We start from the raw sequence: 21,081 nt of genomic DNA on the forward strand, positions 1-21,081 counted from the left end.
TTTGATTTTGAAATAATTTATAATAAAATAATATATGCATAAGTGTAATTAATGTAAAATGTCATTCAATAATATAATTTATTTTTACTGATATTTTTATATTTCTTATCTGGGTTTTCTTTTGGTGTTAGAAGGAGGAAGAGACTGTAATGTTTTAATTAAAACATTACAGTCTTTTAAATAACACAGTTACAGTAATGTTTATTGAAGTACTGTGTGATTGCCAGTGATTGAATAATGTTAAAATGCATTGTTCATAAGAAAATTTACTTATCTTTGTGTTATAGATTTTATTTTGACGCAAGCTGAAATTTGAATTATTGGAAGCACTTTGAAAACCCGAATTATTTCCTGAATCATTAATTAAGCCAATATATAACATACAAATTTTCATACAAAATTATTTCTTTGAGCATATTATAAAGAGCTCATTTAATTTTATTATTTGTACAAATTTTAGACAAAAGTAGCATGTAACAGTTAAAGATTTATTGAAGCCTACTTGTTACTTGTGGTAACAAAGAAGTGTAAAAGATATTGCCACATTAGCGAACATGACGATCATTGATGCTTAGTTTAGTAATTTAATAATATATTGAGAAATGCTGGGAACTTTCAGAAGTAGACATTTCGGAAATGATGGGCTTGATAAGAAATTTACATGATTTTATTATTTATTCTTTAGTTAAGAATGGATTTTAGATGTTCATGTGAAAGAATTCTGTTTATTTATATGTGAAAGAATTGTTAAAGTTTGGCATTTAAAAAAATGAATTAATAATATGCAATTATCTTTTTATTATACATATATTACTATATATTTCTAATGCGCTATGTAAATGTCAGTGCTAAACAATTGAGATACTATTGTCAGGGCAATCTTTTCTTATACATGAAAAATTCTGATATTTTCTTATCATCTGCCCTCACAGCTTCAACTTATGCTAAAACAGCAAGAGTATGCACACGATAATAGCAAACTATGAATATGCATACCACACACATGTATTTACATGCTTTATAATTAATCTTTATTTCTGAATAGTATTCCATTGGATGAAAAATATGTGAATATTGACCCAATATATATATTTTTGTGTGTGTGTGCATCCTAAAATTTCTTGTTTCTTATAAAGTGTTTATTTGAATTACTACTTGTGAACAGAGCAGTAGATATGAACCATAAACTAACCATTTTGCTAATTTTCACAGCTTTGCAGATAGTCAGAAAGCACCAAAATTTGTAATAATGTTAAGTTTAAATGATGTTCTATACTTTTGTGTTAATTTTTCTATTCTATTAATTCTATTACTGTGTTATCAAACTTTCTGCAGGAATTTCAACTGGTTAAGATGTTATTACCATGTGGAGAAAAATTTGGTTTTCAAACTAGAAAAAATTGCAGCTGAAGGATTTTGTAGAAGGTCAGTCAAACTGGTTTTAGTTAATTATAATTTAATTTTGGGTGAAGAATTCTCAAATTTATTTCTCATAAGTGTCTAAAGGTCTTCTAAATTAAATTCTGCTTGTTTTTGAAATTTTTCATGACATTCATTCTTTGATTATTATTTTTTTTTTAATTTACTAACTTATGTCCAGGCACATAATGTTGCATTTAATGCCATACCTTAAATATTGTAAAATGTTAAAATAATACATTTCATTTAAAAATGTGGTTGTGACAGTAAATTTTCTGTTACATTTAATCATATCTATAAACATTGGTATACATCATTTTTCAATAACCTGTATATTATTTTGTGTATTTCTTTTACATCCAAGATCTAATAACTGAACTAATTTTAAATACGGAGCTATGAATGAATTTTTTCCCTTGCATGTTATAATAACTGAAACAAAATTACTCTGATACAGTCAAAATTCCTAAATGCAAGTACATAAAATTTACTTTAGCAATTTAAAGAGATGAGACACACTGAACACATGAATAAATTTCTATCAAAGAATAATTTATCTAATTTGGCCCATTCCATAGTAAACTTTAACCATTAGATTACATTATTACACCGTGTTATCAGTTTGAAAAGCAAGTCATATGCCAGATCTTGGATGTAAAAGAAATACACAAAATAATATACAGGTTATTATTTTCTGCTTCAAACTTTCTGCAGGAATTTCAACTGGTTAAGATGTTATTACCATGTGGAGAAAAATTTGGTTTTCAAGCTAGAAAAAATTGCAGCTGAAGGATTTTGTAGAAGGTCAGTCAAACTGGTTTTAGTTAATTATAATTTAATTTTGGGTGAAGAATTCTCAAATTTATTTCTCATAAGTGTCTAAAGGTCTTCTAAATTAAATTCTGCTTGTTTTTGAAATTTTTCATGACATTCATTCTTTGATTATTATTTTTTTTTTAATTTACTAACTTATGTCCAGGCACATAATGTTGCATTTAATGCCATACCTTAAATATTGTAAAATGTTAAAATAATACATTTCATTTAAAAATGTGGTTGTGACAGTAAATTTTCTGTTACATTTAATCATATCTATAAACATTGGTATACATCATTTTTCAATAACCTGTATATTATTTTGTGTATTTCTTTTACATCCAAGATCTAATAACTGAACTAATTTTAAATACGGAGCTATGAATGAATTTTTTCCCTTGCATGTTATAATAACTGAAACAAAATTACTCTGATACAGTCAAAATTCCTAAATGCAAGTACATAAAATTTACTTTAGCAATTTAAAGAGATGAGACACACTGAACACATGAATAAATTTCTATCAAAGAATAATTTATCTAATTTGGCCCATTCCATAGTAAACTTTAACCATTAGATTACATTATTACACCGTGTTATCAGTTTGAAAAGCAAGTCATATGCCAGATCTTGGATGTAAAAGAAATACACAAAATAATATACAGGTTATTATTTTCTGCTTCAAACTTTCTGCAGGAATTTCAACTGGTTAAGATGTTATTACCATGTGGAGAAAAATTTGGTTTTCAAGCTAGAAAAAATTGCAGCTGAAGGATTTTGTAGAAGGTCAGTCAAACTGGTTTTAGTTAATTATAATTTAATTTTGGGTGAAGAATTCTCAAATTTATTTCTCATAAGTGTCTAAAGGTCTTCTAAATTAAATTCTGCTTGTTTTTGAAATTTTTCATGACATTCATTCTTTGATTATTATTTTTTTTTAATTTACTAACTTATGTCCAGGCACATAATGTTGCATTTAATGCCATACCTTAAATATTGTAAAATGTTAAAATAATACATTTCATTTAAAAATGTGGTTGTGACAGTAAATTTTCTGTTACATTTAATCATATCTATAAACATTGGTATACATCATTTTTCAATAACCTGTATATTATTTTGTGTATTTCTTTTACATCCAAGATCTGGCATATGACTTGCTTTTCAAACTGATAACACGGTGTAATAATGTAATCTAATGGTTAAAGTTTACTATGGAATGGGCCAAATTAGATAAATTATTCTTTGATAGAAATTTATTCATGTGTTCAGTGTGTCTCATCTCTTTAAATTGCTAAAGTAAATTTTATGTACTTGCATTTAGGAATTTTGACTGTATCAGAGTAATTTTGTTTCAGTTATTATAACATGCAAGGGAAAAAATTCATTCATAGCTCCGTATTTAAAATTAGTTAATTAAAGTCCTTAATAAAGAGGGACGCTTTGTCTTTTTAATGTCGATAGAGTTTAATTCAAAAATATGCCACATTAAGGGTTACTTTTTAACCTAATTTAAAATTTTCATTACTTTAACATGTCCAATAATGGTTATTTTAACTCCGATATTGTAATAATATCAAAATTCCTTACTTTTTGATAAGTAATCCAAATGTAAAACAAGAAAAGAAAAAATTAAAATCTAGAAGTATATTTATTTCATGCCTCTAACAAATAAAAACAACACAAGCACTTTTTACTGTTTATCTGCATAGTGTGGCATGTCCCGTAAGACTGAGATTTGTATGGCCAAATCCATGTTTCAGTTAAAGGAAAATGCATGCAAAGTCTTCTGATTTTCCCTTCGATTTAGGATTCTGTATATACTAGCATAAGAAATATATTAGTTAATGCAGTGTTATACATCAATATTTATAGACAATTATTGTGGCTATGTTTATTATAATTTTGTTCACTGTAATGGCTGGAGTGCCTAAACCACCATGCTGTGTAAACAAAACTTAAATCTTCATCTCTGCATACTGCCCCACTAGTGTTTAAACCACTGAAATGGTGATTATGGTAGAACATCTTTGGTAAAAATTTACTCTACTGTAACCCTTGGCGAATCGTTTCTTTTTTTTATATCAAGATCGTCACCTGCGAGGATCGGCACCAATTTCATGGTGGCCGCTACACAAAACCAAAATAAGAAGTCAAAGACATACACAAACTCTGTGTCCATGTACACATTGACCTATTAAAACAGAGAACTGCACAAACTGGGCATTGTGCACTGCCTTAACTTTGTCCATGTACACATTGATCTATATTCACTTTAAGAAAATCAGAAAGTTAAAAATATCGTAGTTACCAGAAAAAATTCGCCACTGTCTTAACACACAGACAACCAAAAATACACAAACAGAGAGGAATAAGTTACCAAAAATACATATTTCCTAACATAAAAACATTAAACAACAAATCTTCTAACAAAAATTAAAACACAGAGACAAAAAAATAAATGAAACGTCATTTTTTTAACATACCTTTTTTTCACATGCATATGTTTAGGCTTATGTTATGCAAATTTTTCGTCTCTTCGTCACCTCAGACATACTCAAACGATGGTACCCACACCAAAATAATAAATAGCATGTTCAAAATACAAGACCATACCACTTCCGTGCAACCAAACACAGCAATTGAAAAGAATGGTAAGAACCAAAAACCTGGGACCATACAAAAGGTTTACTATTAAAAAAAGTAGCCCAAAACTAAATTTATCACAACACGTTGGCAATATTTGCAGAAATAACTCCTTTTTATTGACACCAAAGGCTACTTTCGCCAACATTATCAACATTAGGGTTACCGAAAAACTTATTTGACGCAGTGGGCTTCCACATTTCACAAACAACCAATACCACTCTGCGATTTTTTTTCAGACAGAAACCAAGGTATACCATACAGTAAAGATTAGCCACATCTTCATGTACTACTGTTACAAGTACTTCTTTGGTAAATTTCTGCGGTTAAGTTCAAAAGTTTAAAATTGCATTAACATGATCAGATTCAGAGTCATAGCTAGGGTTTTCAGCGCTCAGGGACAACTGAAGATTTCGTGCCCCCTACTGCTTGCCAAGGATGGAAAACATTTAATTCTAAAATGTTCTAACATCAATTTGGCACCCCTTGGATTCTGTGCCTGGGGACAGATGCCCCCCTCTAGCTACGCCCCTGATCAGATTTTATTTTCTGCACGTAGCTAACAATTACTTATGTGTTGTCAGATAAATGTTACCAGATGCATTTAATTATGTTTTACTTGCCAATCTCATGAGACAAGTTTTTTTTGCTCCTGCAAGACTTTACTTTGTGTTGCAAAATAAATTCATTCTCACTATTTTTGGACTTGCCTACACATTAAATTTAAAATAGTTTTATGAATAGGTAAGATGTGATTATCATAATTTTGTTTCTCTCTTTATCTTGGCAACTTTATATGTTGATTTAGTATCCAGGTTACCTACCAGTGGCTGATTTATAAAACTGCTCATATGTTCAGCTGGTGGTTTGAGTTTATTTTCTGACATAAAAAATTTTAAAATGCATCCCCCATGTTTATTTTACTATAATCGAAAAATCAAATAATTGCTACTCTGTTTATAGGTACTAAATGTTAAAATATTTTAAATGCTTCCTTTAATTTGCATTCTAATAGTCATTTGTTTAAATTTAATTATGAATTATATTCACATATAGTAATTGTGAGTGTTTTTTTATTTTAGGTGCTGCAGATGAAGTCACAAAGGTAAGTGGTTAGATATTTTTCTGTATTCCCCATTAAGTAATTTTATCTAATAAATTACCATTACTTATATACTAAAGGTGAAAGAATAAGCTTTCCTTGAAGATATAAAAATTTGCAGATATTTCAAAAAATTGGTATACGTAAAAAAGTTCTTAAATTGCCACATATACGAAACTGAAAATGTTAGATATGAAATAGTTCAGAAATATAAATATTTTCACTATTTTTTAACTATAATTCACTGCATTTGTTATATATAATCACAGTTTAAGGTAGCAGTGCTTTTCTCACTGTGATTTCTCATGTATTTTGATTCATAAATACACGTACATAAATCCACGTATTTTGATTTCTCTTTTGAGACCGAATAAAAAATGAACTAAACATTCTCGTTGACATTGAGAGTTGAATAAAAGCTCACCTCAAAATAAAATGAATTAATAAATTTATGGAAAATTTTACATTGCATATATTGAGCAGAAAGAGTAAACTGAATATACTTAATGGAATTAATAATTGGTAGAGTTAATAGCAGAATAAAATGCCTTAATTGCATGGTAAACAGTAGATCTTTTGAAGTTTTTCTATGTTGCGTAAAATGCAGATTTAAATTTTTGATATTGATTGTCATATAAATGGCAATTACTGTTTTATTTTGCTCTGAAATGAATGGTTAGTAATAAAATTTTGGATGAGACAACCTTTAACATGCGCTAGAATTTACAAAGTTTAATTTGGTGCTGATTTCTACGGGTAAATTTCATTTTACTGAATTTTGCGTAAAATAATACCAATGAACCATTGCAAATTATTTTCAGAACTTTTTTTTTTTAATCTAAAAGGGTTATTAGTTTTCAAATGTGACTTCATATCGTCAGTCGTAAACTTGTTTCACTTTTCATTCAAGTCTTGCCATTTGGCAAAATTTAACGTATTTACCTTTAAAATCTAATATATTATTGACTAACAAGCCAAGCTATTTAAAAGCATTACACACAGTTCTTAACAATGCTTTTTTTTAATTTTTAATCTGATTGATTTAAAATGCATTTAATTCATGATATATCTAATTGAAAACATTTTAATATTTCTACATAATTACATGATATATTTCTTCATTTTTCAAATATATAGAAGATACATAACTTTCTGGTGTCAGTATCTTATAAAATGTTTTGCTACTTGCACTGCCCCATCTGTATTGATAATCTATGCATTCAGAAACTTTTAGCCTCTTTGAGTGACTGCTAAAATCTGAGGTCTTTCAGATTTTTTTTTTTAATTGTGTGAGCAGAAAGATAGAATTTTAGAAGAGCTTCTTCAGTTACCTTTTGAATGATATAAAGAATTGTTAACATAATGTCAAATTTTTACAACTAAATATTAAATATATAAAAAAGCCTGCAGCATTCTCATGTTACGAAAACATATTTATTTATTCTGAGGCTAGGAATTGATTTAGTTTTAAAAATACAATTTATTCCTTTTAACAATTTCCCAACAATGTCATCAAAACACTATAAATTCCTTACATGTTTTAAAGAAAGATGATTCATTTATGTAAAGATTATTAAATGGCTAATTTTATTATTCAATTTTTAATACAAATTAACTGAAATAAAAAACTGATTTTGTAAAATAATTTAATTATGAATAATTCAATTTGGGGGCTATTGGATGTTTAAAAATGATCAAAAGATTTTTAATATCTTAAAAATAAAAGCAAAATTTTCAGTTTTAATATTTTGTATTGATAATTCACTTTAATTTCCTTGCTCAGTTTTAATATATTCACAAATTCAGATTTAAAAACAAAATAAGTTGTATGAATATTTTCAACATTTCTGATTTTTCCATAGTAACCATAATAGAAGGATTTGAGACTATCTTTGTAAAAAAAGTAGGTTTTAGATCATCACACCTTCACATACTTTCACTGGAATTTTCCTCTGTATATATACTGGGATGTGACACTAAGCAGTTGAGAGTATGTATTTAAGAGGTTAAAGGGATATTGTAACTAGTGTTTCAAATCCTGATAACATCCCATACGCTGTCGGTGGGACGTAGATAGGATGTCCTAAGGATATACTGGGATGTGACATTAAGCGCTCAGGAGGATGAGTTTAGGAGGAAATTGGGATATTACGGGATGTCCTGAGGATGTGCGCATATCCCGCGAGCAACATCCTTGGGATATCCCAAGGATGTTTTTGTGCTATGTGGGAAAAGGATAAATTAATGAAGGATGCTGGAAAAATTTGAGGTAACTTCCCAAATCAGTTAGGTTGGATTAGATCCGTAAATTACGGAATAACACATTAAGATTATGAGAGGGACTTCTTTCAAAGAGGGTGTTCTAAAGAGAACTTACTTAGGTTACTTATGAGAAAATAATCATAACCTTTTCATATGGGATCTAGATTTTATTTTTTTAAATACTGAAGCCATTTAGTCAACAAGGAATAGAAAAACGAATCGACATAAAAGTATATTAAAAAAGACATATATTTTCTAATTAGCCTTTGATTAATTTAGAGCGAAGTGTCAGATTTTGTTTAAGAAGAGGCTAACCAAGTTAAAGATTCAATCTTTGACATGTTTTTATGTGTAAAGTAGCATAGATATATACTAAATTTTTAAGCATGTATTTACACAATCTTATATGTTGCAAAATATATTTTGTGAATATCCATAATCAGTATGTTAAATATAACATATTAAAATAAATTATTATTTTAGATAATTAGATTACATTTATTGATTAGTAAGGAAGCGAAACAATTTTTTAAATTATCGATTTAGATAAAACCGAAAATTGAAAATAAATTAATCACGAATCCAAGGCAGCAAGCAATATACAGTGCTAGTGTATTTTTTAGAAACGAATTCTTTTTTTCTTTAAAAAACAAGCCGTATATTCACATATCCATCGATAGTTTCTTAAACATTTACGTATTAACGTTTGTAGCATTCTTCGTTGTGATTAAGTTCATTTGAATAAAATCGGGTATGACGTTTTAAACTGTCTTTAGATCAGACCATATTTTATATCATTTCTGAAAACGTAAAAGGACTTGTGAACAGAAGAAATATTTCAAATGAACTAACAAGGATTTAACAGTTTTAAATCATTTTTGTTATTTTAACATAAATATTCACATACAAATAAATTACCCTTGAATATTTTCTGTGTTAAGGTAAATATTTTTCTACGCTATGTAATTATTGGATTTGTCTCTACTAAATTAAAAACACTTTTTTGGAAACAAATGGGGGGCATTTTGTTACGATTTCCAATTTTTTTCTGTTTATTGGAGTTGCATGAATGAGTTGAATTTTAAAGGAGTAACCTTTAAAATGAGTTTATTGGAGTTGAATGAATGAGTTGAATTTTAAAGGAGTAACCTGATCTTTTAAAAAACACATAATTGTCTGTAATGTAAGTTTTTAATTCGAAGGTAAAATAATGTACAAATGAGAGAAGTAGAATCGACGCTCTTTACTTTTGTGCACTTTTCAGGAAAAAATATAAACAAAGGTGAGATGGACAGTGCAGTGTGCGTAGAAGTTGCAAATGAGTTACCAAAAATAGTTTAAATCAGCTTCCCAGGTTCTTGTATAAAAATTGTTAGGTTTTTCACATACGATTAGTATACTAAAATATGCTCACCTTCGAATTAATTTAATTAAATCAAAAGGATAGAAATTTCTCCATTCACCACCAGGACAATGTCATCGTTAATCCCTCCTTTTAGCATGTTGAACAACAGTGTGAAATTACAATATCCGCGTCATCGAATTCGTCAATAAAAATAAGAAAATGAAAAAAATCAGAGCCCTGAAATTTTTCTTAACCCCATTGCATAGCATGCACTACAAGTGAATTACATACCTAACATAATGTTGGTAAACGAAGAAAAAAAGAAATATTTAGTTCAGTTATTATACTTGTTCTATTATACTGTGTTCTTTAGTCCTGCGCTACGCTCAGCTGTAATATTTAATCATTGAAATAAACTGCTATACGACCTAATTCGACGAACCTTTTTATTTTGTTTCAAAAACAAGGCTTTGAAATGTATGATACTACTGTTTTTCGTTACAACTCTACAAATCGGAAGCCAAATGCTTTGCTATCCTAATATGTTTCATATAAACTTTACAAATTAGTTCAAATACCTCTAATTTATTGTAGAAGACGGCTTTTAAAGAGATGTATTCTTGCACATCTGTTTATCAGCAAAGCCAAATCAGTTGCTAGAGGTCATGTGTGTTCAAAATTTCAGACGCTAGTGCCATAATTTCCATAATCTTTTAGTTTTCTGCATAAAAACCATACTTAATACTCAGTCCTTCAGTATTTAAAATAAAGATAGATGTATGTAATATAAATGATAGTAGAAGTCTTTTAATTTTCCCACTACTATCACTTTATCAGATTTTGTTTCGTGGGTAAGATTAAAAACACGATTTTACTACATAATATATATGAAGGTAACTGAAAAAATAAATGGTAAATACTGAACCTATGCGTACGTGAAAGAAAGAGCAAAAAACAAAAACAATGTTGCTTTGAAAATGATTAAACTTTGTTGTCGCAGATGAAATTCGAAATAACACTCGAAATATTTCCTCTGCGTAAGCCTTAACTTTTAATATATATATGATTATTACAGAATGATAATTTAGGGCCTTCCTTTAATCGATAAAAAATAAATGACAGTTTTAACATATTTTTATTTAATTTTTAAAAATTTTTACATATTATTTACAATTAAAAGAAATCAATGCGCAGGGGGAAAAAAAAAAAAAAAAAAAATCTGAAAGGTTTCAGATTTTAAATTTACGTCCAAAAGGGCGTTTCTTTCTTCTTTCTTTCTTTTTCTTTTTTTTTTTTTTTAACTTTTTGTGTTTACTTTTATTTATTTACCTTTGTTAACGTTTCGTGTTCACCTTTATTTATTAAATATTATGTTGTACGTACTCAAACTTTAAAATTCAGTTCAACAGCAATATCTCAAATTACATATCTTTAGAATTTCCGATACAGAGCCTCGCGCTGGAGATAATTTTTTTTTCCCGTACAGTGTTGCTATTGCTCGCTTTGAAATCGTTTCGTTTTTTTAATCAAAAATTCGTTGAAGGGTTACAAAATCTGAAATCGATAATAAAATCAATTTCAAATTCAAATTAGGGCTTCCACGTGCCCATATTCTATGGAAAATTATGTTATTCAAATTTGCGTGGCTCTAGGTACCGTTGTTTTATCACAATGCGAGAAACATACGTACATTTATTGAGATTCTTCATTATTTAATTTCTTTAAATATAAGACAGAGCGATAATACATGGTGGCAACGATTTCAAAAGTGATTCAGCCTCTTAGCAAAATGCCAAAACGAAATTAATAGTCCTTCAGAGCCAACGTGCACTTTTGGACTTAAAACAAAAAAACGACCGAATGGATGTAAAATGCACAATTTAAGGGAAATTTCCTTGCGTGACAAGGTATTCCAGATTACCTCAGTTTCACTCTAAATCTCGCAGGGTGGGATTTGGAGGGTGACAGCAGTTTTCGCTCCGTTTCGTGTCAAACAACGCAAATTTACTGTCTTGGTAGCAGAACATGTTTCCCACTTGCAGTAATAACCTTGGGGAAGGGAGTGAATTGAAGGAGCAGGACGACCCCCTGTCTTGCCATTGTCCACCCAGACTGACCAAACAAGTTTGCTAAGCCAAAGAATCTGTAGTTTATTATGAACAACAATAGTTTATTATGAAGGGATGATACTTGTTTTCATAAGGAAAAGACAGACTAATTCTCCATATAGTTTGTTCTTTTTACATTTTTATGTACATTATTTATTACATTTTTCATTAAGAAGCAACGCACATATAGACTATCCTATTCTATATTTGCATCAATATAATATTTACATATTCCTATATGTATTTATACTGCATTTTTACAGAAACTAAAAGCAAAAGACCTCTATGTGAATAAAATTACTAAGAATTACTTATTTTTGAAAGAAAAAAAAATTTTCTGGCGATATTTTTTAATTGGAAAGATAAACTTTCTAGTATGGCTCATTGGTATTTGACTTGTCCTAATAGATAGGTAATGGATGTATTCTTAATAAAGAAATTTATTTTCAGGGAATAGAAGACATGGAATCTCTTGGACCAGCTCAGAATAAACAGCCCATTATAGTGTGTATTACAAGTTCATTCTATATATTAAAGCAGTAAATCACTTAATAGCATGCCCAAATCATGCCATGAAGGCATTTGACATTCTATTTAAAACTAATTTTGTATTTAGCATTCAATATGCACATACATCAACACATTTTTATAATTTTGTGGCAAGCCTTTTGTATAATGTCAGCACTCCTAGAGCTTGTGTGGACTCTTTAAATACATGTTTTGAGTATGAATTTATTGCATTCTGTACATGCATTACATTTCATATTTTTAATGTTATTTTATTGTCATATTTTCCATTTTTATATATGTATATATATGTACATATATTTCCTAATAAAGAGTTTTTCATGCATTGCTTGTTTTCACTTATATTTAAAATACTTCGTTCATTGAAATTATTATAATTCTGCAGTTATGGTAATGATTCCTATTCAGATTTAATCAATAAATGAAATACATAATAATTTTCAGCAGAATTATGAAAAATGAATTTTTAGCTTACACATGTGAGCTATAATCCATATTATTTCACTTTAAAATTTACTTTATTTTTCCCAAATGAGACTTGGAATTAGCATATGTAAAAATAAGTTATAGTCTAAAAGTATATGTAAGCATTTATTCACCTATAATGATTAATGTATAGGAATTTGTATGCATATAACTTCTCAAAAATAGAAAGCGTAACAAGCTAACTGAAGATTTTAGACTTTTCATAATTTGGGGTAATAATTAATTTTAAGCTCTTCATAATTATGTAATAAGAAATAGAAACATTTCTTTTGCAATATTTTGTGCAATATATGAAGCTAAAAACAATAGCATGAGAGTATTTTATGGTTACTTATTTTCTGAATCTCATACATTGAAAATAAAGCTGAATAGTTTTCATGTAAGGGAAATTAAATACGCATTTGTTTCTTACTTCAATGTATATTAAAATTTATTATTCAATTTTTTATGCATATTATGCTCAAGTAGACAAACTACTAGTAACATTAATTCACAAATTGTATTAATATATTCACTTATAAGTAGCATTTTAAGAAGTTAAATCTATCAGATTATGATACAGGTTTACTGACACATATATATATGATCAGCTGTTCTAACACATTCAAATTTTCATTATAAAATTTGTCAAGAACTATTTTTAATAAATTACTTTTCCAACTAGTATGATTATTTAATGGAAAATTTAGCTTACAATTTACATGATTACGTGCCCAAATCTTGTGAATAAGCATAATTTGCTTTTTTAAATTAAAATATGTATACAAAATTTAGAATGTATATCACTATATATATATATATATGATCATCTAAAATGATTTTTTAAAATTTCTTTTATGAAACTAAGCATTTTTTGATTTCTCAAATCAAATTTTGAAAATATCTGAAATATTTATTCAAAGTTTTTACTTGAAAAACCTTATTTTTTTATTCAAAAACTAAGCTTTTCATTGCGAATATCTTGCTATTCCAGTTTTTATATATAAGTTGCATTGACGTTCTTATTTTTATTGCTTACTACACATAAAGGTAAAAGCCATGTTTCTGCAAAATAAAATATATTCTGTGAGTTCAAAGTAATTTCACATCAGAAGTACTGTGAGGAAGTGATAGTGTTAAGTATTTCAGAATGTTAACTACACCGAATTTCCAATATTTTAATATGGATGTAATTTTTTTATATGTATATTTCGTTAGATTTGGAAAGAAAAACTATGTCTAAACAATGAAGATATGATTGTCTTTAAACTGTGTTTTTTTATTTCAGTGATGGTTTACTTTGATTCATAATCCAGTTTTTATATATAAGTTGCATTGACGTTCTTATTTTTATTGCTTACTACACATAAAGGCAAAAGCCATGTTTCTGTAAAATAAAATATATTCTGTGAGAAAGTGATAGTGTTAAGTATTTCAGAATGTTAACTACACCGAATTTCCAATATTTTAATATGGATGTAATTTTTTTATATGTATATTTCGTTAGATCTGGAAAGAAATCTCATCACCAATAAATGTAAGTAAGTACATAGGTAGCAAATCTAAAGTATCAGATAATTAAAATCACAATAGCATGTTAAAAAGTAGTGTAAAATATTTTTTTCAATACATAATATTAACCAGATATCTAAAACAATACATCAGCTATAAAGTTTACATAGCAAATACCAATTTTCAGTTTGCCTATAAAATAATTATATAAAAATCGTACCATCAAGGAGTGAGCAGACTATTATTATAACTCCTAGTAATGTGTGTGGTTTCACCAGAACATCGGGCGATATCTGACTATCGAAGAAGAGCGAACGAAGAAAGGGTCACTCCTGTTTTTGTGTGAAAAGGAACCGCTTTTTACTAGAGTGAAATATCGCTCCTTCGAGGTTGGTGCCATTTTGGCATTAGAGGGAGGTGGGATATCACTCCTTTAGAGTCGGATAGGACTCTTTCGAATTTAGAGTGTTAAAGGTAATAATTTTATCAGATTTTAAATAATGAGAAAAGGGAATTTAGATTCCCAGGTATATGATATACCGATGAGACAAATAATATGTACGTATGTCCGATCTGTAACCGAACTGCTATAGGCAAATATTAAGTTGCATTATACATAAAGTTTTGCTTAATTTAATAACATATATAGCGAGACATCAGATAAATAAACAGCTAATGAGCAATATATCGAACAACTAAGCAGTGAAGAAAATCACGTCATATCATATACTCCTTTTTTAGAAGGCGGCTGAAAAACCGGCAAAAATATTTTGTAATTATGTTATTACATTAAAATTGCATAATTAAAACGGCGATAACCAAAAAATCGAATTATCGCAGTTAATTTTATATACAGTTTTAATTTAGCTGTATTAAAATTTTAATACTTATAAATTTCATTACATTATAAGGTATTTCTCCCGCCTTCGTGGTGTGGTGGTCTGCACGCTCAACGCGTAATTGAGAGGTCCGGGGTTCGATTCCCGGCAAAGGCGTTGCATATTTTTCATCACTCTTGCTTTCCAAAAATTACCTAATTTCTCTACAGTGGCGCCCGAACTAAAAGGGTGTTGGATGATGATTCTCCTCCCCCTGGATTTGGCGAACTAAAAACCCAGTTGCCAAATCCCATCTTCTTGGTATGCCTTCGTGGTGTGGTAGTCTGCACGCTCAGCGCATAATTGAAAAGTCCATGGTTCGCTTCCCGGCATTGCTTATTTTTCATTTTTTCTGCTTCCAAAATACCTAATGTCTCTACAACGTAAAAAATAACAAAATTTGTGTTTATGATTTCTCATTCATGAATAAGTTTTTTGATAAAATTATTCAAGCTAATTTGTTTTAAGTGCATTCTACACTCTGATTTATCCCAGTTTAGAAAGTGTGTCTAGAAGAAAAACATTGTTTGCATTTTATTCTCCTTCGAAAAAAGTTTCAACACTTCAAATGTATTTACTGCCTTTTTTATGTCATACTTTCTCTGTGAATGTATATCGTACTTCCTCAGAACGATATATGTATATCGAGGACTGTCGTACTTCCTCGGTCCTACTTTTACATCGCACTTTATCGGAAGCTCATTTGATTTAACTGTAAGCGATGAAAAATACTAAGGTTATCTGCCTAAAGAGCGTAATACTTTCGTGAAGGATTCTGTAAGGAAACCTACCTCACATTTGTACTCCCTATGGAGAAATCCACAAATGCAGCCAGGCATTTGCCATGATTCTGGCCCAGGTCGAAAACTCAAATTCTTTGGGCTTATCCAATCGGCCATCAGAAGGCCCAGTTTTATAGAAAATTACTTGAATCAAGTCATTGAGAATTTAATAATTTGTTGTTACATAGCATCTGCTAAATAACTTAAAGATGACATAGATTTAAAATTCTAACATAGTACTGCGGTAATATCTCTGAACACTAGTACTTCGAGCCAGTGTCTAGTTCTGGCGAACAGGCTGACTCCATGGAGGCTTTCATGGTTTTCCTTATGTGTTAACGTCAGTGCCAGCCAGTTTTCCTTAAGCAGTTCTCCACGAAAGCATGCCTTCATTAGGCAGATAATACTTACGAATACTTGTTTTGCCGCAATCAAACAAATAAAACTAAACCTAAAACACTTATGTGTTTTTGCCACCTTTTAAAGGACGTTTTACACACAACATCCTCCTGTAACAGCAATGAGATAATTTTACTTGATCGCATATTTCATATTGATATATTTTACCCGTTCCAATATTCAAAAGGATAATTATAACACTATTTTGGCTGATTATAGAGTTAGAAATAGATTATAGAACAGATGGACATAGATGAGAGAAATCGATCTTTACACAGAGCTTGTATCATTGTTACATTGTGGTTGAACTGACTGCTTATATTATATACAAGTATATAACATAAATTTAAGCATACCAAATTTATGAGTAAAAATATTACTTTAGAATGACACACAAATTTTTTTCAGAAAAACAATTTAAGGTGGAAATATTGTGCGATATGCATTCTAAAACAATATTTTCCTCCTTAAATTGTCTTTCTGAAAACCGTAACTGGTTTTATATGTAATATTTTATAAAAGGATTTAAAGAAAATTTAATCAGTTATTCTTTAAAATTTCAACTTTCCTTGAAAAGAAAATGTATTTAATGTGTTTCTTCTCAAGGTATGCTATTTAGATTATTTCTTGACTTCCTTGTAGAATATTTACAAACAAATAAAGCTGATACATTTGAGATCATTTGATATTCAAACCATATATTTATTTATTTTGAAACATCTTAAAAAATCTGATGCGGACACCACATGACTTCCTTGTACGACAAATAAATTAAACGCAATTTTTGATAAACTTCATTTAAACCTATTTCGTTTGAAAATGAGATATGATCTTCCATTTCAAAATGCCCCTTTGGCACTACCGAAAGCAATAAAAAAGGGAGGTGCACAATTAGATGTTATACAGATGCCCCATACAAAAACTTTCAACATTCTACGGTTAACCGTTTTTGAGTTATGCGATATACATACGTACAGACATACGGTTCGCTAAAACTAGTCATAAGTCCCAAATATAAAATTTCAACATTTTATGTTAAGTTATGCGACATATATACGTGTAAACGTCATGATGGAACTATTCAAAATGGAAATTTCCTTTGAAATATGAAAATCGAAATATTTCGCGATTACAATACTTTATTTATTTCTTACAAGTCAAAACGGTGTCATAAATAACTAACTACTAATAAATTTATGATGCAATCTAAAGAATTATTTAAATCTAACACTTTAAACTGGAATAAACTTATAATATTTGAAAATTAAATATAAACATAATACTAAAATAAGTTGCGAATAATTTGTATTCGAAAAATTGGAACACGAGAGAAAAAAATTCTCACAAATTCCCTTTGTATATTAAAAAGTATTTCCTCAGAAAATAAGGATAAAAAAATGCAAGATTAATTTTTCACCATTATCGAAGCAATTCCTTAAAGAAACTGAAAATTTAAAGCATTTTACGTAGTTTCTCTTACTGATGTATATTGACTAATTTTCTGTATTCGGCACACATCTTGATTTAAGGTACGAGTAATATACAGCATATGTGTTAGTGTGCAAATTATAAAGTAGCCAAATAGGAGATAAAATACTATTTTAGCAACCAGTCTCGTGACGAAGATACCATAGGGAGAAAAACTAATTTCACTCGCTAAATTCAACCATGGAGGTAGGAAAGGGAGGAGGGGCCATTCCGCGCTAGAAGTGAAGCACTGCTTTGAAGCTTGGGTCACCAGACGGGGTGTTATTTGTTTACATTCAGAAGCTCGCTTGACAAGATTCAAGATAGTATTTCGACATACGACAGTTCCATAGAAATCGAAAAAGGGACACTCTCGCATGAAAGAAACATTCATAGTGTAATGGATAATAGCAATTTGTATAGTTTACTGACATTTACGCAAAAATCACATCTTGGTTATTTTTCGATAACTATTATCAAACAGCGATTTTGATTATGAATTTGTTTTATAATTCATAAATTCATTTATAATTCATGTTTTACAATTCTAAGCTGTTGCACTACAAAAATATAGATTTTAAGAAAATTGCTAAAAGAGATCTGCCAAAATTTATTTTCTAGAAGATTTGAAAAGTTTGAAACTTGATGGCTAAATGTAAATATAAAATTATGTATGTTAAAATATTTCTAATTAGGCACATAGGTCAGATTAAGTTTTTATTAAATAGAGTAACGCATGCAAGGGCTATCTGCCTAAAGAGAGAGATGCCATCGTGGAGGAATTTTGAAGAAAAACTGACCTTTGAGTGGGTATTAAAAATAATACTTATAATTTTCATTCAAATTATATTCATATATATTTTTTATGTAAAATTTTCGGGTGTATGCTAAATTAGTGTAAATTACTTTACACGAAAAATATAGTGAATGCACAGAAATTAAAGATTTGCACATGCCGGAAATGATAAATAGGAAATATGTATGGGTATTTATGCATGTGCTTGCAAAAAGCATGTATCTGCCTTTGACAAAATACTTAAATATTCATTAAATTATTTATAAATGTATTTGAAATGAAGAATTTATTCACTTATAAACAACTGTGAAAGTACTGTGAAGAAATCTAATGATTAAATGTATCTAATTTATAATGATTATAAATGTTATCTAAATATATAATAACCTTAATATTGAATCGTAAACATAAATTGAAATCCTGTTGACAAATACGTTATAAAACTATTTAAGCAAGAATTGTTCGTATTGGAAAGCAATCTCTTAAAAGGTATTGTAAAGCAAATGCTATGAGATACGCACTTAAGAACGTAATAAAGAGTTTTGGAATATGTATTGTTGAATTGAAGGGTAAAAAAAAAAAAATCTGATAAATATAATTAAAAGAATTATTCCCCTTTACATTTTATAATAACTCAGTTAAAAGTTTTAAATAATACTTAAAAAAAAAAAAAAAAAAAAAAAAAACTTATTTTATTCCCTTTCAGAAATGTTCAGGGAAAGTCAAGTGCTATTTAATACCTATTTAATTATTAGGAATTAGCGAAATACTTATTTAAAGTATTTCGCTAATTCCTAATAATTCTCTAATTTAAAATGAACCGAAAAGAGCATTAATTATAAATTGACTTACATTTTTCGATTTAAAAGAAGCCAAAAAATCATGTCATATTTAAGAAAGTGTTTTAGGAAGAAGCTCTATAAATAGAAAAGAAATAATGCATAATTTTAATATTAATAATACAATAAACTTTGATCTTAATTTTTGTACCTTAACCGAAAATAAAATCGAATTACCTGAATTTTTTTTTCTAATGTAATTAACGAAAACTTGTGAAAATATTTCATTCAAATTAAACCATTCTGAGAAAACTGTCCTGTGAAAAGTATAGCATTTAATTCCGTTCAGAATGAAATGTTGTTTAAAAATATGTTGTTTTCACATACTTAGGACTCTGGAGTGTTGTAGAAAAAGAAAATATATACATTTATATGTATATTTGCGACGTAATTACAAAATATTTACACCCGAACGCGTCAAATCCCATAGAACTCAATGGTAAATGACCCAATGTTTTGGTCACCACGTAGGGATCGCCGGTGCTTCAGAGCAGGGTACGGAGAAACTTGTTTAGGGCGACTCCATCTTATTTCCTACCTCCATGAATTCAACGGAGGGGAGAATTAGCTTAATTATATCCACATGGTAAGGGGGGCCCGCTTTTGAAGCAGTTTGAGTAAAAATGCTTGCCGCTTTTGCGACAGTCCTGGTAAGAAAACACGATTATTTTTACGTCGTTTAAGTGACTTTGAACTATGCTTATCTTGAAAATATTTCTGTAAATAGTTATGAAATCTGATAAATCATGCTTCAGACTGAGAGGTTAGCAGCGGGAGGGTGACTCCCCATGTGACAGACTATGCAACACACCTAGAATGTAAGTATTTATCTGTACATATTCCCGTACATTTGGACTTGAATATATTTTAGTCACCATTAGGATTGCAACCCACTTATTTTAATACTGTTGGTTTGTCTATACGCGAATTATTTTCTGTAAAGTACGATTTTTCAGCCTACTGATACCCTGATAACTATTCACCACCCAGATGTCTGAAAGCTCATCACATGGAAACTGGCCACGCCCCTAGTACCTGATATCTTGCCTCACGAGACCTACTTTCAGCACCTTCATGAGGTGTTGCTGTTGATTAAAGAAATTGTTCTTTCTGTCTACGGCGTTGCTTTTCTTGCGATTTTGTGAAGTAAGGGAAAACGACATTGCTCTCACTACTGAAGCTGATCCTGAGTTGCTGTCGTCTCTTCTTGATGTTCACGATAAGTATGTTTTCTTTATTCTTTTCGCCATTAGGTTAAAAGTTAGGATTCATGCATATCATGGACAAGGAGGCGATTGAAAACCGTATCAAATCTGTGTGTGATCACAGAAATCTGGAAGTTACCTGCGATAACTTAGAAAAACTTAAGCAACTTATGCTTTCTGAGTTTCATGCTTATCAAAATTCATTTAATCCAAAAAATGCGACTGAAGTTCACTTAGCCCACGTCAATGCTATGGAAAAGGATATACAAATCTTAGAATTATACATTAATGAAATGAAACAAAAAGAAACCCTAAATAATCCAACAGAGGAAACAAATCAATCTGATATTACTGCTAGTCAAAAATCTAGAATCAAAAAGAAAACCACAATAGATAAAGAAGGATACATAACCCCTAGAAAAACTCATAAAAGAACTCTATCAAATTCCGAAATTGAAGAACCAGCTCAAAAAAATAAATTCGAGGAACTAAACCCTGAAGACAATATGGAA

The 21,081-nt window shown here is 29.3% G+C and overlaps 1 long non-coding RNA gene across 1 annotated transcript; it reads left to right on the forward strand.

Moving 5' to 3' along the window:
• The first annotated feature begins 1,458 nt into the window (after window positions 1-1,458).
• Window positions 1,459-12,551, forward strand: LOC146997245 (uncharacterized). The gene is made up of 4 exons (XR_015041251.1): window positions 1,459-2,223; window positions 2,932-3,021; window positions 5,964-5,986; window positions 12,149-12,551. It is a non-coding gene; the product is annotated as an uncharacterized LOC146997245 (long non-coding RNA).
• The last annotated feature ends 8,530 nt before the right edge of the window (window positions 12,552-21,081 follow it).

Source organism: Stegodyphus dumicola, chromosome 5 (assembly GCF_044657685.1).
Source record: "Stegodyphus dumicola isolate Sdum_Otavi_A_Nest chromosome 5, ASM4465768v1".
Classification (NCBI taxonomy): Eukaryota; Metazoa; Arthropoda; class Arachnida; order Araneae; family Eresidae; genus Stegodyphus; species Stegodyphus dumicola.